The sequence below is a fragment of the Dasypus novemcinctus genome, chromosome 1 (assembly GCF_030445035.2).
Source record: "Dasypus novemcinctus isolate mDasNov1 chromosome 1, mDasNov1.1.hap2, whole genome shotgun sequence".
Taxonomy (NCBI): Eukaryota; Metazoa; Chordata; class Mammalia; order Cingulata; family Dasypodidae; genus Dasypus; species Dasypus novemcinctus.
The window spans coordinates 118,718,819-118,741,725 of NC_080673.1; the positions used below are offsets into that span (position 1 = coordinate 118,718,819).

General features: G+C 38.8%; 2 pseudogenes; both read left to right on the top strand.

Annotated features, from left to right (window-relative positions):
• The first annotated feature begins 3,567 nt into the window (after positions 1 to 3,567).
• Positions 3,568 to 12,106, top strand: LOC101427832 (UMP-CMP kinase-like; annotated as a pseudogene).
• Positions 12,107 to 18,420: 6,314 nt separating this feature from the next.
• On the top strand, positions 18,421 to 22,576 carry LOC101427393 (mortality factor 4-like protein 1 pseudogene; annotated as a pseudogene).
• The last annotated feature ends 331 nt before the right edge of the window (positions 22,577 to 22,907 follow it).

The following is a 22,907-nucleotide window of genomic DNA, read 5'->3' on the forward strand; positions in this document are numbered from 1 at the left end:
TATCATTTTAGGGAGCCTACAGTGGAGGTGGCAGTAAGTGCATGTGTGCCATGCATTATGCTTAATGAGAAGTTTGCTCAGGTATACTTTAATATCTTTTATATTGTGAGCTATGATTTAATTTTTAGTGTTTTTCATTATTAAGCTTTTGTTACATTTTTAAAACCTAAGTGAAAAAAAATTTATAGGATAAGCTATCTTTTCCATTAATTATATTTCCACAAACCAAAGTCATTCTGATAAAAACAATTACATTCCTCCTGTTCTACCAACACTTTTGTACTACTAAGATTGAGGCATATTTCTAAAAAAGTTTAGAATTCATTATTCTTCCCAGACAAGCCTATGATAAATAACAGCAATGAATTTAATGCCATTTGTCAATTCATTTTATAGAACTAAAGAGACTGGCCTTTTTTTTGTATCTCATTAAAGAAATGTGTAATTTTTTTTTTTAAGATTTATTTATTTATTTAATTCCCCCCCTCCCCCGGTTGTCTGTTCTCTGTGTCTATTTGCTGCGTCTTGTTCCTTTGTCCACTTCTGTTGTCATCAGCGGCACGGGAAGTGTGGGCAGCACCATTCCTGGGCAGGCTGCACTTTCTTTCGCGTTGGGTGGCTCTCCTTACGGGGCACACTCCTTGCACATGGGGCTCCCCTATGCGGGGGACACCCCTGCGTGGCAGGGCACTCCTTGTGCACATCAGCACTGCGCATGGGCCAGCTCCACACGGATCAAGGAGGCCGGGGGTTTGAACCGCGGACCTCCCATGTGGTAGACGGACGCCCTAACCACTGGGCCAAGTCCGTTTCCCGAAATGTGTAATCTTGTCTTCCAGTCCTATTCCTGACAGGATCTATCAGCACATGATAAAAACTGGATCAAATTAATGCTTTCTGGTGTGCATTAGCAACAGCGAGTTCATTCATTAGTGCAGAAAATATACCTAGCATTACAAATAGACAGGGTATCATTGGAAAAAGGCACACATTGGTGTTTTGTCCCAAACACTGCTGTATCACACCTCAGGACATGGCATTAGGTGGGAATGTGACCAATAACAGGTGCTCTAACCAATATCTCCTGGGAAATCAGCACAGCTTTATGACAGTGCTGACAGGTGGCTACACAGCGATGACAGTGATTTAGGAATTTGAGCCAGTGACTCCTGCTACCATAAGCCTGGATATAGCAGGGAATATCAAGGTAGGGGAGGAGGAGAAAGGATAACCCCAGGTCTGTCTGTGTCTCAAGGTACATGCTTAAGATGCATTAGTTCCTTGTCCCTTTCTTTTGTCCCCCGGTGGAATTATGTAATGAGTGCAATATATGGAGCCAGTTCAAGGAAAGACCCATAACACTGAAAGGTACACTGTAGTCCAGGACTTTTCAGACCTTAATGTGCATACAGATCACAAGAGACCTTATTAAAATGCAGATTCTGCTTCAGCAGGACTTCGGGATGTCCGGGATTCTTCATTTCTAACAAATTCCCAAGTGGTGCTGAGGCTGCTGGCATACTCTGAGATGGAAGACTCCAAGCCAGGTGTCTTCCCTCTTTATAAGTTGAGAACTTTTACCCCTCCTCACCACCATGCACAGCAGTGCCTTAAAGACTAAATTCTCAATAATGTTCATGAGCTATTATCATGAAGAGAAGCATCATCAAACTGCATACACCTGACTCCTTCAGTAAAGGCTAAACATTTTAAAACTCCATTTTCTTTTATTCGTTAGAAAAATATGCCTATATAACAGAAACAATTCAATAAAATATTCACTGAGAACCACATTAGGAGCTTCAGGCAATATGAAAAACAAAAATAGGCATCATAATCTCTGTTCTCTGAATACTTATGGATTCCAGTTAGGAGGAAAAGAATATTTACTATTTATTAATCTAAATATCAATTTTAAAATAAGGCATTTGCTCAATGATTGTTGCAGATGTTATGAAATATAAATTGAAATAAGGAAGTGATAAATTACAGCTGAGGAAATTGGGAAGAGTTTGAAAAGGTAGAAGATAGAAAGTGTAGATAGAGCAATAGATAGATATAGATGATAGATAGACAGATCATAGAATCTTTCCTTCAAGAGGCACAAGGCATTCTCATGAAACTTATTGTTCAAATAGAATTAAACATATTTTTATTTTTTTATCTTGAACTGTTCTACAATCGGCCCATTTTTCCTATAGCTCAGATTCTTAGTATGGTCTACGCCCCAGTAAAAATAAGATACTTTAAGACTAGCATTTCTTACCCAAAGGGAATATATTTGTGACATTTTGTCTCCACCTCTGGTACTATGGTAACAATGTTTAAACAGATGGTGAAGATGCAGTTAGATTTGCTGTGTTCCTTGGAGCAGGACACTCCAATTATCTAACAAGATCAGAATTTTCTCTCACCAACAGTTTCATAACAGGAAGATGGAACCATTTAAAATTATTGAAAGGAAAAGTTGTGATTCATATTAATCAAAATCAGTGCTGCCCAAAATCCCAGGACACCAGGACAAGCCAAAGGCAAAACCAATTCTGGGACTACCCGTCCTAACCTTTCAGTGACCGCTCTCTACCTCCACTACAAACTCTTCACTACAAGCACAAGAGCCTCCAAATCTCTTCCTCTAACAAAATATTCTCTTAGAAAGATATCTACTACCAGTGAGTGATCTATCTGTATCTTAGTGCTATGCTTCTCAAGACAGCATGGAGAATGTGGAGCAGCTGCTGGGAAAGCAGTGTGCTAATGAATACAAAAAGTCTCAGAGTGAAAATCGTGACATGTATTCATGCATTTAGAAAGCCAACTGTATTAAAAGTAGGAGAAAACTTTCCTATTAAAACAAATATACACACAGAGTAGACTTTATATTTAAATTAATTTTAAAAATAAACTCTCAGCTTGAGATAGCTTGGCTTCCTTATCCACACTACTGCTACCTCCAGTTCAGTTGCAGTGGTACACATGTGCCTTTCTCTGCCCTAAAGTGTACTTAGGAGGAAAAGTTCGAGAAGCACTGCCTCCACTTTTATACCTTTGGATCTACTTTAATTTCCATCCCAGTCTTGTGTCGAGAAGCAGACCTTTATAGGAAGCACTCTTCTCCTTATAACAGAGCTTCTCTACCTTTTTCTCCACCAACACAACCAAAGGTAAGACACACTTACATGAGTAACACTAATAGAGAGTAATTCTCAGCAGTCTATCAGAATCTTGGCAGAGGTAAATCTGATACACCCCTCTGGTAGGGGTGAAGGATGTCTCTCTATTATCTTGCCCCACACATTTAGTCACTCATTTAACCAATAAATATTTCATATCTATTCTGTATCAATCAAGTGCAGTGCTGTCACTACGAAATTTACTATATATTTGAGGTTGGGGATAGGGGAGACAAGTGAACAGTCCTTCCTAATATATTGCAACCATCAAAACTTATAGATAATGTGTCTATATGTGTCTGAAAATCAAGAGAACACAGAAAACAATTGAAGCAGACCAACTTATGATTTAAATATTGGAGTTAGCCAAAAGGCCCCCTTACCATCCTCATGAATGCCTCCTATTGCCTGGACTCAGCCAGAAGCGAGTCATCCTGAAGGGCTGGGAAATGCAGCCTACGGATTCAGAACCCTGCAGTACATCACAAAGCAGAGGAAGTGTGAGGAAGCATCTGAGTGCAGACAGCCCAAGACCGGCACAGAAATCATGGATAATAAGGATTACAGAGGAGTCATTAGGTTTGGTAAGCATGAGGGCAATGATGGCCAATCTTTGTGATCATCAAGAAATACTTAGGGAGAGTTTGTGGGCCAGAAGACAATTGTACATATGGTCCTGGAGCAACAGAGAGAATGAATTTAAGAATTCAGTTTTAAGGATTAACCTTGAGTGGCAAAGATCAAAATTGGACCCTCCTACTCAAACATACAAAAAATTTCAATGTCACTTTATATTTCATAACTAATCTCATACTATTTTGAGTTCCTAGTCCTGTACAGCAACAAAACAAATAAATAAAATGTAACATGTTCATTTAAACTATCTCGATCTTTCCTTTAAGATTACCACAGCCTCTTTCAGCTTAGTCCTTGGGTGGTATAATTTCAGAGATTGCTCATTTGGATTCTCTTTTCTGCTTGATCTAAATTCTTGGGGAGCTTACATATCATCCTGGCACCCTCCTGTCTGATGTACTCCTGAATCTGCTCTTGAATTTTCATCATCTCCTTGAAAGTGTCCCTCATTTCACATGATCTCTATTTCTGGTATCCATTAAAATTGACTGGTTATTTACAGTGTCATAATACAGCCACTGGACCTGCCCCGCTACCCCACTCTGCATCCTCTTGTCCCAGCCTCAGGTGTCTTCTAGGCTACCAGTAGACTTCCATTTCCCCATAGTAAGCCTGGTGATGTCAGGTTGCTATTTTAGTTTGATAGAAGCTGCCAGAATGCAATATACCAGAAATGGGTTGGCTTTTACAATGGGGATTTATTAGTTTAGAAGCTTACAGTTTCAAGACCAAGAAAAACCTCCACATCAAGTCTTCATCAGATGATACCTTCTCTTTCCAGCTTTCTCTCTGCTTCTGAGTTCTGCTGATTTCAGCTTCTAGCTTCTGAGCCTTCTCTCTCAGCTTCTGGAGATTTCTCTCTATATTAGGGTCTCCCTCTCTCTGTATTCATCCATTTATAAATGACTTCAATAAAAGGATTAAGACCCACCCTGGGTCATGCCCTACTGAAGTAATCTAGTCAAGAAGAAGGTCCCACCTACAGTAAGTTTAAACACACAGCAATAGATTAGCTCTAAGGACATGATTTTTTCTGGGATCCATAAAAGCCTTAAACTACTCAGCCGTTTTCTCAGTATCACATTTGAGTGTGTGTCAGTCCTCAGGTTCTGATCCCTTCCTCCACCAGTTCTAACATCAGCACCGCAGCAGCACCACGTTGATTCATACCACACTGAAAGTTAAGATTTAAAAGGGACTTGGAATTTTTCTGCAATACACCCCTTGCTTTCTCTTCCCCTCACTCTCAACCATGTAACAGAGGGGCTCCTATTTTCCCTTCTTATCTGAAAAGAATTACCCATTATAACATTCTTCTGGAAATAAAAAAAATATCTGCAATGTATATAAACTGGAGAAGCTCACAAGCAAGGGGATCCTCCTTTTCTTCCTGGGAGAATAAAGGAAGAAATGTTACTACAACATGAACACAATTACTGAGAAAAGGCAAATTAGAAACAGAATTGTTATTAAATATCATTCTATAATACTTGGAAAGTTTACGTGGTAGACCATGTCCAGATCTACTATAGCTCAAAAGCACAACAAAAAATAGAGCGTAGGCATGTGACTGTGGCACAGCTCAAATGCCTTTGCTGGTAGTAAGCAGACCACTAAGTGCCATGGCCCCATCTCCAGACTAGTGGCTTAGAAGGCAGAGAGAGGCCTGAGGTTTCTTGGATTCTCTGACCTGGTGGTTTTTAAAGTCCCCGTGGGCAGCATTGTTCACAGAACCTCAGTTGCAGCTCTCTGAGGGATTATGGAGGCATCAGGTAACTGCCTTCACTCAGTTGTGTACTTTTCTGATACACATCCTTTGCACAGTTCGTTTGCAGATTTGGTGCTAAAGAAAGTGAAATTAACCTTGAATCTTTTTTAGTTCATCATTCTGGCCAGTGTTTAGCTGACACCAAACTTCATAGCTTTGCCCAGCTCCCACTAACACTTTATTCTTTTGTTGTTGTTGTTTTTCTACTCCATTCTCAATTTTCCCTTTACTTTTGTTCCTCATTAAAACTTTGGCTCAAACAAAACAAAACAAAACTTTGACTCATCAAATAAGACTTCTTCCTCGAGTTAAGGCTTACCAGGTTTGTACTACCATTGCCACATCAACTTTTGTCTTGGGCATCATCTGACAGGTTCTTCTCTTACTCAGTTCCTCTGACCGCAAAGGAAGACCAGTTCACCATATCAAAAGAAAACCAGGGAAGCAGACCTGGCTCAACTGATAGAGCGTGTGTCTACCATATGGAGGGTCCAGGGTTTGATCCCCAAGGACTCCTGACCCATGTGGTAAGCTGGCCCACGCACAGTGTTGCCACGCACAAGGAGTGCCATGCCACACAGGAGCACCCCTGCATTGAGGAGCCCCATGCACAAGGAGAGCACCCCACAAGGAGAGCCGCCCTGTGTGAAAAAAAGTGCAGCCCACCCAGGAGAGGTGCCGCACACACGGAGAGCTGACGCAGCAAGAGGACGCAACAACAAAAAAAAGAGATGCAGTTTCCCAGTGCCACCAGATAATGCAAGCAGATGCAGAAGAACACACAGCGAATGGGCACAGAGAACAGACAACAGGGGAGGTGGGGTAGAAATAATAAATAAAATAAATCTTAAAAAAAAAAGAAAGAAAAACAACTGTGCAATCAAGAACCTGGAACTAAATTTCAGGAATTTCTGTTAGCAAAGAGTTTTAAATCAGACTATACTTGCAATATGCCATTACTCCACCTGTGCATAATACAACAACGTTAGTTTTATATTGCAATTCTAACAAATTACCAAAAACTTGGTGATTGAAAGAAAAAATGTAAGTTTATTCTTGTACAGTACTGGAGGCCAGAAGCCAAAAATCAGTTTCACTGGACTAATGTTAATGTGAAGAGCTGGTTCCTTCTGAAAATTCTACAGGTAAATCCAGTTTCTTGTCTTTTCCAGCTTCTGGAAGCTACCATAGCCCGTGACTTTGTACTCACATCACTTCAACTGTTGATTTTGTTGTCACATCTCCTCTTCTTGTTGTCCAATCAACATTTGCCTCCATCTTACAAAGACACTCGTGATTGTATTTGGGTTTCATCCAGATAATGCAGGATAATCTTCACATCTCAAGATCCTTAATTTAACCACACATGTAAAGTCCCTTTTGCCTTATTAGATATCATTCACAGGATGTAGGGATTTCAATGTAGCTATCTTTGGAGGACCAATTTAGCCTACCCCACAACCACTAATCCACATAAAAAGAATAACATTCAACTGAATGTCACACCACCATGAAAATGAGGGAAAATACTACAATAACAAGAACAAATTCATTAATTGAAAACAAATAATTAAGAAACAGTAGTTTCAGAGGAGTGACATCCACAAGATGGCAGAGTGAGAAATTCCCAGGTTCCATCTCACCACAGCAACCTGAAAAACTAGCAGAAACTGAGAGAAAAAAACTTTCTCAGATCTCTGAAAAAGATTTAAGTGGTTGCAGTAACTGAGCGAGTGCTGAATCAAGAAAAAGGCAATTTAAAAACAGTAAGATGGGGGAAGCGGCTGTGGCTCAATCAGCTGGGCTCCCGTCTACCATATGGGAGGGCCTGGGTTCGTGTCCCAGGGCCTCCTTGTGAAGGCAAGCTGGCCCGCGCCCACAGGAAGCTGACGGCCCATGCCTACAGAGAGCTGACACAATAAGATGACGCAACAAAGGGAGACAAGCAGACACAGAAGAAAGTGCAGTGAATGGACACAGAGAGCAGACAGCAAGAAAGCCACAAGAAGGGGGCAATAAATAAAAATCTAAAAAAAAAAAAAACCAGTAAGAGGGAGTGGATGTGGAGCAAGGGGTTGAGTGCCTGCTTCCCACACAGGAGGTTCCAGGTTCAGCTCCCAGTTCCTCCTAAAAGAAAAACAAAAAATGAAACAACAGTGCAAAGAAATGCAAAAACCAACTCAGGGTAGCTGATGTGGCTCAGTGGTTGAGTGCTAGCTTCCTACATACAAGGTCCCAGGTTCAATTCCTGGCCCCAGTATCTCAAAACAAAAGAAAACAAAAAACGGTAAGAGAACTTCATGTCACTTTTACTAACCTGTCCATTGCTTAATGTGGCAAAAGTCCATGCTCCCACTGCAGATCCCTGTTTCCAGGTTCCAGAAGGAACCAAGTAAAATGGAGCACATGAATGACACACCAACCCATTGGGAAAACATAAGGACTGATCCACAATGTTCTTCTCTGTCTCACTGGTCCTAGACTTGCTCAGGACATACAAGTGACTGGCAAGCCTGCTAAAACACTATGAGAAAACAATAAAAGCACAGTTGCCTGGGGCAAAAGGATTATCAGTTGAGACATACAATATAGCACCCAGGATGAGGAGGAAAGACTGAAAATTTCATGAGAAAGGTGGGGCATTCCAAGTTTCCATTTAAACAGGGGAATTTATTAGGTCATGTGTGCATGCCCAGGACAATACCTGAGACGACCGTATGCTTTTGACTTAGATTACTCTTTACGCTCACTGTCAGGCTGTCTAAGGGATGAAGTGTACCAGCACAGAACAAATCTGTAAAGACTGGGAAAGGTGTTCTCGTTGGTTCTGTTGTTGTTAGCTCATAACACTAGCTGAATACAAACTTAAGAAACAGAAACATCAGTAAATACAAAAATCAAGAGATGACTCCTGTTTTAAGTGTTGCCTTGGATCAAGATCTGAAGTGATGAAGATCTCTGGCACTTCAGGAAGGCTCTCACGTTTCGTTCTAACTCATGGTTTAGAGGCTGTGCTTGCCACCTGTACTGAATAATGACTCTGGGTCAGAGTGAAATGAGAGCCTATTTTTCCACCTTCAGTATTATGAAGTATATCTTGGAACTGGCTGTCCTGTCACCACAATGATGTATGATTATTCTGTGTTCCTTTATCCTCTTTCTAGTTGTGCCATCAGGAAATACAACCGCATCTGGGGCATTCTCATTGAAAGTCTGCTCCCATATGCACCGGTCTCTTTAACTATGCAGGCTCACTACCCAATATTTTGATCTGTTAAAAGAAATTTGTCATTTACCTTTGTGAAAAAAGAGCCAGCCATATCATCCTGCAATTACTGTTTAACCCCCACAGGGCCAGTGGGAGAGACAAACTCAACAGTATTGCCAGTGGAAAACACTGGGATCAATCCAGAGGGGTCATTCAGGAACAGTTTTTCCCTTGCTGGATTATATCATTTTTTAATCCTTTACTCTAAGATAGAGGTTATGGCATAAATTCTGAATTGTGTGTCCCACAATAAACTTTTCTAACTTACTTAAAAGTCTTAAAAGTCCACTAATGCCTATTTATATCATCTCTTACCTTTTTAATTATAGTTTGTTTTTTAAGATTTATTTTTTGTTTATTTCTCTCCCCTTCCCCGCCCCCTCCCCCAGTTGTCTGCTCTTTGTGTCCATTCGCTGTGTGTTCTTCTGTGTCCGCCTGTATTCTTGTCAGTGGCACCCAGAAACTGTGCTTCTTTTTGTTGTGTCATCTTGTTGTGTCAGCTCTCCGTGTGTGTGGTGCCATTCCTGGGCAGGCTGAACTTTTTTCATGCTGGGCGGCTCTCCTTACGGGGTGCACTCCTTGAGCATGGGGTTCCCCTATGCTGGGGCACCCCTGCGTGGCACGGCACTCCTTGCGCACATCAGCACTTTGTGTGGGCCAGCTCATCACATGGGTCAGGAGGCCATGGGTTTGAACTTTGGATCTCCCATGTGGTAGGTAGGTGGACGTCCTATCCATTGGACCAAATCTGCTTCCCTAATAATAGCTTTTAAATGAATTTGCTTTGTAGTCCAGATCTATGAATTCTTTGGGTGAGGGAAAAGGGAAATCCCTCTATTTTTAATTTGAAATAAAGGTTTTGTTTTTTTTTAATCAAGGGATACAGTCTTTATATAGTGTGGAAAATTCATTGAAAAAAACACACTATTATAGCGTTCAACAATAGGAAGGAAAATAAAAACCCAGCAAACCCTGGGGAAGGGTGAGAATCTGATTTCCAAAGTTAACACATTAAAATATTCAAATGTCCAGATTTCAATCAGAAAAATCACAAGGCAGACAAAGAATAAGAAAAAGAAGGCCCAGTCAAAGGCACAAAAATAAGTGACAGAAACCATCAATGAGGAAGACAGTAACCATACCAGAAAAAAGTTTTTTTTAATTGTTTTAAAAATGCTCAGAGAGGGAAGCAGATGTGACTCAAGCAGTTAATCACCCATGTACCACATGGAAGGTTTCCAGTAAAGTCGAGCAAGACAGCATATTGACATGATGGGCTGGTGAAGCAAGCTGATGCAACAAGATGACACAATGAGGAGACAAAAAAGAAACATAATGAGAGATACAACAAATAAGGAGTGGATGGGGCACAAGTGATTGGACACCTCCTTCGCACATGGGAGGTCCTGGGTTCGGCTCTCAGTGCCTCCTAAAAAGAACACAAGCAGACACAGAAAGCACACAATGAACAGACAAAGAGAGTAGACAGCACAAATGATGGGGGTGGGGTGTGAAATTAAAAATAATTTTTTTTTAAAAAAGCTTAGAGAGCTAAAGGAAAATAAACTAAAGAAATCAAAACAATACATGAGAATATTAGAACTTCAATAAAGACTTAGAAATTATAAAAAATGAACCAAACAGAAACACTAGAGTTAAAAAAGTACAGCAATTAACAATTGCTAAAGTTGCAATTGCTTTAGAGGGATTCAAGAACAGTGTGAAACTGGCAGAAAAAGGAAACTTACAGGTAGAACAATTGAAATTGCCCAGTCTGATAAACATAAAGGCAAAAAAAAAGTGAAGAAAGATGAGATAGTATAAGAACCATGTGGGACACTATCAAGTATACTAATATATACATAATACGACTCCCAGAAGGGGAAGAAAGAAAAAAAAGGAGCTGTGGCGATTTGAAGCTGTATGTAGTCAGAAAAACATGTTCTTAAATCTAATCCAGTCCTGTAAGTGTGAACCCATTGTAAGTAGGACCTTTGAGGAGATTACTTCAGTTAGAGGTGACCCACCTCCATCAGGGTGGGTCTTAATCCTCTTACTGGAGTCCTTTATAAATGGAATGAATAGAGAGAGAGAGAGAGAGAGCAGAAGAAGCTGAAAGCAACAAAATCTGGAAGGGAAATGAGATGCCACCATTTGCCTTGCCATTTGGCAGAGAAGCCAAAGATTACTGGCCACTGCTCTTTAGGATGAACACTTTGCCCTGACAATGCCTTGATTCGGACATTCTCACGGCCTCAAACTCCAAGCCAACAAATTCCCATTGTTTAAAGCCAACCCATTCCATGGTATCTATTTTGGGCAGCCTAGGAAACTAAAACAGGAGAAGAAAAAATATTTGAAAATCCTCCCAAATTCAATGAAAGACATGAATATACAACTCCAAGAGGTTCAATGAATTCCAAATGAGATAAACTCAAAAGAGGTCACGCTGTCCCAGTGTGTCTTTTTTGCTGAACGCCAGAAACAAAGAGAGAATCTTGAAAGCAGAGAGAGAGAGGAATGATATCATGCACAAGGGAGCCTCAATAGATTAGGTGTCAAGGCTTTCACCTCTGCTACCCAGGCAGCTGTCCACTCTCTCAACGTCCCACATTCAGAGGTGTGTGTTGCGTGCTGCCACCACTGGCTGCTGCACATCCTGGCTGCGACTTCTCTGCCCTCGCCGCCTCATAAAGACTCTGATTGTGTTCATCCCTGATGGGCCAGAGGACCCAGTGCACCCGAAATCATTGAGAAATACAGTTACACACACCTTTCTGCAGGAGAATTTCTTCGTGACGAAAGGAAGAACCCAGATTCACAGTTTGGTGAACTCATTGAAAAGTACATTAAAGAAGGAAAGATTGTGCCAGCTGAGATTGCATCAGTTTATTAAAGAGGGAGAATAGATCAGACAATAGCTGCCAATGCCCAGAAGAAGAAATTCTTGATTGAGGGTTGCCAAGAAATCAAGACAACCTTCAAGGTTGGAACAAGACCATGGATGGGAAGACAGATGTCGCTTTTGTTCTGCTTTTTTTGCTGTAATAATGAGATCTGTATTGAACAGTGTCTTGAGAGATTAAAGAGTAGTGTAGAACCGATGACAATAGAGAAAGCTTGGAGAAGAGAATACTGACAACGAAGCCAATTATTGACTTGTATAAGGAAATGGGGAAAGTGAAAAAAAAATAGATGCTTCTAAATCTGTTGATGAAGTTTTCTGATGAAGTTGCAAAGATTTCTTACAAAGAAGGCTAACTCTAAACCTGAAAGTATCCTTGAAATCATGGTTGAAAATTGCTTTGATAGCTGCTATCACAACCCCTCTTTAAGGCAATTTAAATCTTTTCATAACTTTCTCTCAATGAATGTCTATAAAGTATGTAGTAAGACAAATTAAATGTTTTTAACTTCATTTTTTTTGTCACAGTAGTAGACAGTAAGGTTCAATTTTATCTTAGTTACAGTGCTCACAAAAAGAATATCCCTTTTATAGTCTGTGCCTTCAATGAAAACAACTTCTTAGTATGTGTGTATATTCCTTTAATTATAGCATGGTAGGATTAGAGATCCCAATTTCTTACAAGTCTTAAATTATCAACATGTAATGTGAATTTATGGACTAAATTTCAAAGGAACTTTTTTGTGTAGTCAGTTCTCACAAAATTTGTTTGGTAAACAAACTCATAAAATGGATTTCCAGAAGTATTTTAGGTTTATCAAATAATTGACTATTTCCTAAAGAAAAGTAAGAAAACTGAGGCTTTTTTTTTTTTTTAGGTACTGGGGCAGGAATGAATCCAGGACCTCATATGAAGGAAGCCAGGACTCAACCAGTGAGCTACATTAGCCCCCTTGAGTTGGTTTTTTTGTTTGTTTTATTTGTAGGAGTACTTTGATCAAACTCAGGACCTCATATGTGGGAAGGAGGCTCTCAACTGCTTGAGCTACATCCATTCTCAGGGTTTTTTGTCACTACAACTTGTACAAAGTTGTGTGACAGGGCAGATTCTTTGCTCCCAGGGTTTCGGTTGGAAACACTGGGGTCCAGAGCCTAGCAGAATGTCAGCTTTATTCTGACTTAAATCTGAGGGTAGGGGACAAGGATCACATCTAATGGCTTATGTTCCTTTTGCTCCATTATATAGTGATATTAATGATTAAACTGGTCTTAAAATTCTTAACTGTGGAACTTTGAAATGCATGTGCTATATATCTGGTAAAATGATTCAGTTAGCATTTTAGTAACACTTCAGAGTTGTTTGTTTTGTATTTTTTTCCTAGATAAATGTTTTGTATATATGAAAATGCTATTGCTCAAATTGCTCATTTGTTTTATTTTCTTGAAAACTTTTTCATAGTTTTTTGTTTAAGAAGATTTTAAAACTACTGCATTTTGGTCAGAAAAATAATAAATACATCTTATAAATGCTTGATTCCCTTCCTACCTACTTTTATTCAGTGACTTCTATTTTATGCATCATGTTGAAGTACCAAGAGATATAGCATAAAAAGACTGTAAAGTCTAATGGAATTTTCCCTTGAACTCATTCTCCCTAAGAACATTTTTCTTCTTGTCTTTTTCTTCCTCACTTCCAATGCACAGTGGTATTCAATGTTCTTATTATGAAATTTCTTAAAATATATCTCATTCTCAGCATTTATACTGTTTGGTATACATGATTAAATAGGAAAAGGAATTTTATCTTTGTGTAATAGATTTTATATTTAGAGTCATTGAAAATAGTGAGGATGATTTAATGGTTGTTCTTATATTGTAATGGAATCACTTATTTCTGTTACTCTTATGAAGTTCACTTATTAAAGATAAATTTTTCAATATACTTGTTATTAAAAAACAAAGTATCTATATTGGCCACAAAATTCGTATTGAGATTATCTTGGTTTCTTGGAACAGACTAGAATAAATTCTTATTCAGTGATTCAGTCCAGCCAATATAGAGGTACTTTATTGATGATTTAATCAAACAGCTATAAAGTGAACCTAAAGACTAAGATTTTAAAAAGTATTCCTACGGGGAGTTGATGTGGCTCAGTGGTTGAGCACTGGCTTCCCACATATAAGATTCCATGTTCAACCCTGGCTCTGGTACCTAAAAAAAAAAAAAAAAAGGCATCCCTACTCATATATGTAAAGGAATTCACCATATGGAAATGTAAATTTTTATATTGATATTGTAAAAGCGAACGCAACCTTAAGACTTTAAGAAGACCGCTGAGATAAGGTAATTTGCTTCCTTTCACTAGATATCTTTCTCTGGCATTTGAGAACAGAAATCAAGAAACACAGTTATTTGTAAATTAGGAGACTTTTACTTTTAAGTAGAAAAACATGTTGGCAACGTTGAATTTTGGAATTGATTGAGATACATCTCACTTCATTAGTTTGGTCATTCCATTTGTTAAAGGTATAGACACCAAGAAGTTTTTTGCTTCCTTGAAAGACATCCATTGGAGTCTTGTTTTTTTTAATTAAATTAACTAATATTATTTCCAATCAATGATGTTGAATGTGTATAAAGTATTTAGCAAATAATCCAAATAAATTTTGTGTTGTGGCCTTAGGAAAAAAAGATTGTGTCATGAAACCATGCAGGTGAGAAGGCAGTGGGATGACCTATTAAAGTGCTGACTGAAAAAATAAAGTCAACCAAGAATTCTCTATCCAACAAAACTCTCCATCAAAAATGAGGATGAGATTAAGATATACATACCTAGATAAACAAAAGCTAAGGGAATTCATCACTACTAGATCTGCCCTACAAAAATGATAAATAGAATTCTTCAGTTTGATAAGATAGGAAACGAAACAGTAGCTCAAAGCCATATGAAGAAATAAAGATCTCCAATAAAGGTGACTATGTGGATAAATATAAACACCAGTACTATTGTTTTTGGATTGTAACTATACTTATTACCCCTCACATGATGTGAAATACAAATTCGTAAAAGTAACTATAAGTTTTACAGTGATAGGCATACAACATATAAACCTTTACTATATGACACAAACAACATAGGGAGGGCAAAGGACGGGTATGGGAACACTGTTTGTGAATGCTATTGAAGTTAAATGAGCATCAAATCAAATGTAATTGTTGTAAACTTAGGATGTTAAATTTAAGCCCAAAAGGAAGGAGAAGGTATTTTAAGGTTGACAAAAAATATCAGCTAGGATTTTTTTTTTAAAGATTTATTTATTTATTTCCCCTTCCCCCCCATTCTGTGTTCTCTGTGTCTATTTGTTACGTCTTCTTTGTCCACCTCTGTTGTTGTCAGCGGCACTGGAATCTGTGGGTTTTTTTGTTGCATCATCTTGTGTGTCAGCTCTCCATGTGTGCAGCGCCATTCCTGTGCAGGCTGCACTTTCGTTTGCGCTGGGCTTCTTTTGTGCTCTCCTTACGGGGTGCACTCCTTGTGCATGGGGGGATCCCCTACGCGGGGGACACTCCTGCATGGCACGACACTCCTTGCACACATCAGCACTGCTCATGGGCCAGCTCCACACGGGTCAAGGAGGCCTGGGGTTTGAACCGCAAACCTCCCATGTGGTAGACAGACGCCTTAACCACTGGGCCAAGTCCACCGCCTCAGCTGGGATTAAAATAGAAAGAAATAAGGGACAAAAAATGTGTATGAATTACAAAATCAAATAACAGAAGCCCTGCATTATCAGTAATTACTTTATATGTAAATGGTTTAAACTCTCTAATCAAAAGGTAGAAACAGGCGTATGCATAGAAAGCATGTTAACCACATGCTGTTAACAAGAGACTCATTTTTAAATTCAGAGTCATGAATAGGTTGAAAATGAAAGGATAGAAAAAAATGTTCATCCCTTCAGTGAGCCTTATTTGGGAATATATGACAATCTATTACTCCAATATAACATTGTTATACTTATTTATAATTCCCCAACTCATGATTTTTCTACTTCTTTTATTTGAACCCATAATTTTCAATATGCCCATTAAATATGTCTATGAGACTTAAATCTTGGGTTGCTCATATGCCAGGTGAGCCCTAAATCCCAGCAGAGTTGCAGCCAACTCCCATTCTCTAGTTCTTTGGGTTTTCCCTGGACAACCAACAAAATGATGATAGCCAAGTTCCATCCCAAAAAAACAAGAAATATCTACAACTACCAGCAAAACAATTCCTTCCATCTGCCCCCATAGTATCACAAGTCCCTCTCTCATCCTAAAGCAAACTGGGCAGATATACCAAATTTCTCAAGACTGTGGAATGAACAAACATAAGGGGGGAGTATAACCATGAACTAAAGTAGATTTATTGATTATTGTTATTGTAATTATTATCTTGTGTTAACAGAAGAACCTGTAACATTTATATAAAGATAGTGGTTGCCAGGGGTTCAGAAGAGAAGAGATAAATAGGTGGGAAACAGGACATTTGTAGGGCAATGATATTGTTCTGTATGACACAGCAGTGATAGATATATGGCATTATACATCTGTCAAAGCCTATAAAACTATACAGCACAAAGTGTAAACCATAATATAAACTATAGACTTTGGTTAGAAGCAATGTTTCAATACTGGTTCATCAATTGTAACAAATGTACCACACTAATGTAAGATGTTAATAAGAGGGGAAACTATGTGTGTGGGGGGGAGGGGGATTATATGAATATATGAGAATTCCCCATACTTTCTCTGTAATTTTTCTGTAAATCTAAAACCTCTTTAAAAATAAAGTTAATTATTACAAAATAATCCATTTACAATAGCATCTAAAAGAATAAAATATCTAGGAATAAATTTAATCAAGATTGTAAAAAACTTGTACACTTAAAACTACAAAACAATGATGAAAGAAGTTAAAGAATACTTAAATAAATGGAAAGAAAAGGCATGCCATATTCATGGGTTGGATGACCCACTATCATTAAGATGTTAATACTACCCAAATGCTTTACAATTTCAATGCAATCTTCATCAAAATTCCCGCAGCCTATTTTTCAGATATAAAAAAGCAAATCATCAAATTCATATGGAATGGTAAGGGGTTCTGAATAGCCAAGAACATCTTGAAATATAAGAACATAATTGGAGGACTCACATTCCCCAAATTCAAAACTTACTACAAAGCTACAGTAATCAAAACAATGCAGTACTGGCATAAAGACAAACAAACCAATGGAATGGTATTGAGAGCTCAGAAATAAACCCACTGTTCAGAAATAAACCCATAGTTAATTGATTTTCAAAAAGGTTTCCAAATCTACTCAATGGAGAAATAATAGTTTCTTCAGCAAATGGTGCTGGCTTGGACAACTGGATATCCACACACAAAAAATGAAATTGGACCCTTACCTCACAAAAATACAAACTTTAACTCAAAATGAATAAAAAACTTAAATATAAGAACCAAAACTATAAAACTCCTAGAAGAAAACTAGTAAAACATATTTAGGAACTCATATTAGGCAACGGCTTCTTCTACTTTAAATGAAAAGCAAAAGCAACCAAAGAAACAATAAATAAATTGGACTTCATGAAAATTAAAATCTTTTGTGCATCAAAAGGCATGTGGGCTATGATGTGGACCATTGACCATGAGGTGCAGCGGTGCTCAGAGATGTATTCACCAAATGCGATGAATGTCTCATGATGATTGAGGAGGTTGTTGTTATGGGGGGAGGAGTAGGGGGAGGCAGGAGGGGGTATATGGGGACCTCATATTTTCTGAACATTAAAAAAATAAATAAAGACCAAAAAAAAGGCATTATCAAGAAAGTAAAAGGACAACTTAGAGAACAGGAAAAAAAATTTTTTAAGATTTATTTATTTATTTATTTCTCTCCCCTCCTCCCCTCCCCGGGCTGTCTGTTCTCTGTGTCTATTTGCTGCGTGTTCTTCTTTGTCCACTTCTGTTGTTGTCAGCGGCATGGGAATCTGTGTTTCTTTTTGTTGCATCATCTTGTGTCAGCTCTCCGTGTGTGCAGCACCATTCCTGGGCAGGCTGCACTTTCTTTCGTGCTGGGCGGCTCTACTTACAGGGCGCACTCCTTGTGTGTGGGGCTCCCGCATGCAGGGACACCCCTGTGTGGCAGGGCACTCCTTGTGTGCATCAGCACTGTGCATGGGCCAGCTCCACACGGGTCAAGGAGGCCCGGGGTTTGAACCACAGACCTCCCAAGTGGTAGATGGACGCCCTAACCACTGGGCAAAGTCCACCTCTGGAGAACAGGAAAATTATGTAGGAATCATATACCTGAGAAGGGCTTAATATCCAAAATATATAAAGACTCCCATAACTCCACAACTAAAAGACAACCCAATTAAAATATGGGCAAATAACTTGTATAGACATTTCTCCAAAGATAAACAAATAACCAATAAGCACATGAAAATGTGCTCTATGTTATTAGTCATTAATGGAAAGTAAATCAAAACCACAATCAAGTACCACTTCATACCCACTAGGATGACTATAATAAAAAGTGGAAAATAACAAGTATTGGCTAGGATGTAGATTTTAGGAAACCTCATACATTGTTCCTAGGATTGTAAATTGGTACAGCTACCATGGAAAACAGTTTGATGGCTCCTCAGAAATTTAAACATAGAGTTATCATAAGACCTGACAATTCCACTTCTAGGTAAATATCCTAAAGCATTGAAAACAAGGGTTCAAACAGCTACTTGTATAACGACATTCATAGCAGCATTATTTACAATACTTGAAAGGTGGAAAACTCAGTAATTTTATCATCTCAACAAGGGCTTCACATTGAACACATTTAAAGCACTTCATAAACATTTCATTAACCATGTCAAAAATTCCAAATTGGAAGTGGTTCATGGAAAAATTAATATTCTTTTGACTTAAAAAAAAAAATGTCAAACTAACTTGAAGAAGAACTAATGCAGAAGCGGATATGGCCCAGTGGATAGGGCATCCGTCTACCACATGGGAGGTCTGCGGTTCAAACCCCGGGCCTCCTTGACCCATGTGGAGCTGGCTCACGCGCAGTGCTGATGCGCATAAGGAGTGCTGTGCCATGCAGGGGTGTCCCTGTGTAGGGGAGCCCCATGCACAAGGAGTGTACCCCATAAGGAGAGCTGCCCAGCATGAAAGAAAGTGCAGCCTGCCAAGGAATGGCACCATACACACGGAGAGCTGATGCAGCAAGATGACGCAACAACAACAAAAAAAAACCACAGATTCCCATGCCACTGAAAACAACAGAAGCAGACAAAAAGAACACGCAGCAAATGGACACGGAGAGCAGACAACTGGGGGGGAAAGGGAGAGAGAGAAATAAATAAAATAAAATAAAGAAGAACTAATGCAACAACTTATATGTTATACAAGGTATAATTTAAATAAAACCATGATGAAATAACAGTAGGTAAATATATACTATCTAGGGTCCAAAAGATAATAAGCTTTTCCTTTTATGCTTTTCACTATAATTAATACAAAATAGGTACATAATATCAAAGTAAAGGCCATTAAGTAGCAAGGGAAACTAAAGAAAGTTCTTTAATGTCATTCAAAGATGTCTTCCAGAAAACTGTGCACTTTTAAGAAGCCACTTTTCATCGTTAAATTACAACTTTATACTTATAATGGGTCAGCTTGTCAGCAAAATGTAATAGCAAACTTTGTGGAATTAAAACATATTTCATGAGCAATATTACATGGCTCCAAAAATTGTGTCTACCAATATAAACATGTACTCTTCTGTGAGCTCTTGTCTAGCATTGTGATTAATAGTCCAGTCTCTAGAGTCATAGTGTAAATCCTCACTTAGGAGCTGTATAACCCTGGGGAAGCTATTTGACCCCTCTGTGTATCAGTCTTTTCATCTGTAAAATATGGATTTTAATAGTTACCACCTCTTAGCATTGTTGTCCAAACTAAATAGGACAAAAGAAAATATTTGAAAAGTGCCCTGTACATAATATGCTTTCAATAAATGTTAACTATTTTCATCATATCAGCTTTTGGATTCACCTGTTTAGTTAAAAAAAAAAAAACAAGAAAACTCCAGAGTGACCATAAAGTGTTAAACTTAGTGATAAGTTATCACAGATTTATTTTTTTTTTAAGATTTATTTTTTATTTCTCTCCCCTTCTTGCCCCCCCTACCCCACCCCCAGTTGTTTGCTCTCTGTGTCCACTTGCTGTGTGTTCTTCTGTGTCTGCTTGTATTCTTGTCAGCAGCACCCAGAATCCATGTCTCTTTTTGTTGCATCATCTTGCTGTGTCAGCTCTCCATATGTGTGGTGCCATTCCTGGGCAGGCTGCACATTTTTTGCACTGGGCAGCTCTCCTTACAGAGTGCACTCCTTGAGCGTGGGGCTCCCCTACATGGGGGACATCCCTGCATGGCACAGCACTCTGCGCACATCAGCACTACACGTGGGTCAGCTCACCACATGGGTCCGGAAGCCATAGGTTTGAACCCTGGACCTCCCATGTACTAGGTGGACTCTCTTATCATTTGAGCCAAATTCATTTCCCAATCATAAATTCATTTAAAGGACATGCACTCATCAAATTAGATTATAAAAATGGACTAGATTACTGATAGAAACATAGATCAATGAATAAGAGACCCAAAAATAGACCAAAAGAAATATGCTCAATTGATTTGTGACAAAGTGCAATAGCAATTCAATGGAGGAAATGCAGTCTTCTTAACAAATAGTACTGCAGCCATTGCATAACCACAGGCAAAAGAAAAAATAGGGAAAAAATGAAACCTCAACCTAAATTCCACACCATATTAAAAATTAGCTCAAAATGGATATAGATTTAAATGTAAAACCTAAAACTATAAAACATTTAGAAAAAAATAGAAAATCTTTGGGATCTAAAGCTAATCAGAAGTGTAAGGCTTGACAGCAAACCATGATTCATAAAAAGAAAAATTGAAAAGAAATAATGAATTTTAAAACTTCACTCAGTGAAAGCCCTTGTGAAAAGGATGGAAGACAAGCTACAGTCTGGAGAAAATATTTGCAAACCACATATTCAGCAAAGGACTTGTACCTAGAATAAATAAGGAGTTTATCAAACACAACATTTTAAAAAATCCAATTAGAAATCGGGCAGAAGATATAAATGGACATTTCACCAAAGGGGATTTACAGATGGCAAATAAGCACAACAAAATTATCTATTAAGGGAATGTAAACTAAAACCACAATGTGATTTCACTACACACCTAACAGAACGGCCAAACTAATCAAAATGACAACACCAAACCCAGGCAAGAATGTGGAGAAACTGGGTCATTCATATATTTGCTAGTAGGAATGTAAAAAGGTACAGCCACTTTGCAAAACATTTTGTCAATTTCTTATAAAATTAAACAAGCATATACCATATAACCCAGCAATTGCACTCCTGGACATTTATCTCAGAGAAATTAAAACTTGTGTTCACACAAAAATTTGTACATGAACGTTCAGAGCAGCTTTATTTGTAATAGCCAAAAAATGAAACCACCCCCGATGTCCTTAAATAGGTTAAAGGTTAAACAAATTCTGGTACATATATATGTACCATGGAATACTACTCAGCAACAAAAAGAAAGAAACTATTGAGAGAGCAGGGGACAAGCAGTCAGGGATGGGGAAATGGAAGAGGCAGCAAATCATTTATAAATGGCACAGAAGCAGGACCCGAAGCCTAAACTCCAGAAGGGTAGGGGTGCTGTGTTTTCCTGGGTCTCTGCTCTATGAAGCAAAGTGTGTAAAGGACAAACAAGTAAAAGTTCTTCAGGTAAACTAAAAGAACTAAAACCACAGCTTGTTGATGACTAGGACTTTTTTTTTTTTTTAAGATTTTATTTATTTATTTCTCTCCCCTTCCCCCCCCCCCTAGTTGTCTGTTCTCTGTGTCTATTTGCTGCATCTTCTTTTTTGTCTGCTTCTGTTGTTGCCAGCGGCATGGGAATCTGTGTCTCTTTTTGTTGCATCATCTTGTTGTGTCAGCCCTCTGTGTGTGCAGCACCATTCCTGGGCAGGCTGCACTTTCTTTTGTGCTGGGCGGTTCTCCTTACGGGGCGCACTCCTTGCATGTGGGGCTCCCCAAGGTGGGGGACACCCCTGTATGGCAAGGCACCCTTGTGCGCATCAGCACTGCGCGTGGGCCAGCTGCACACGGGTCAAGGAGGCCTGGGGTTTGAACCGCGGACCTCCCATGTGGTAGACGGACGCCCTAACCACTGGGCCAAGTCTGCTTCCCAACTAGGGCTTCTTAACCAAGCAAAAACACCTATTTTCTTTTCCTTCCAAGAAGAATGTAGATTCCATTCTAGAGGATTATGCAAATTATAAGAAATCTCAAGGGAACCCAGATAATAAGGAATGTGATGTTAATGAAGTTGTGTTAGGGATAAAAGAATATTTCAATATAATGTTGGGTGCTCAGCTAGTGTACAAATTTGAGAGACCACAGTAGGATGAAATCCTTGCAGATTGCCCTGATGCACCCATGTCCCAGGTACATGGAGTGCCACAACTACGGAAATGATTTGTGTGGATTGGAGCGATGTTGGCCTACATGCTTCTGGATGAGAAGCGCCTTGCCTTATGACTAAACTATCTTCATGACTTCCTAGCATATCTGACAAAGAATTCTGTGACTTTGTTTAGTGCCATGGATTATGAAGTGGTTCCCCCTGAGAACGATGGGAAACCTGTGAGATTGCTGGCCCTCACTTAGGTTTGAGTCTTTGTTTACACATATTTGTTCCTGGTCCTTCTCCTGTAAAACTGATGTACTTTGAAAATGTTAGCACATAACAAAATTGGTGTTTGCTTTCTGTTTAATTGTAAACAGAAAATATTAATAAGAAGGGTTATGCTCCTTTAAAAAAGAAAGAAAGAAGAAACTACTGATACACAAACAACCTGGATGAATGTCCAGAGGATTATGCTATGTGAAAAAAAAGCCAGTCCCAAAAGGTTACATACTATATGATTCCATTTGTGTAACATTCTTGAAATGACAAAATTATAAAAATAGGGAACAAATTACTGGTTTTTTAAGAAGG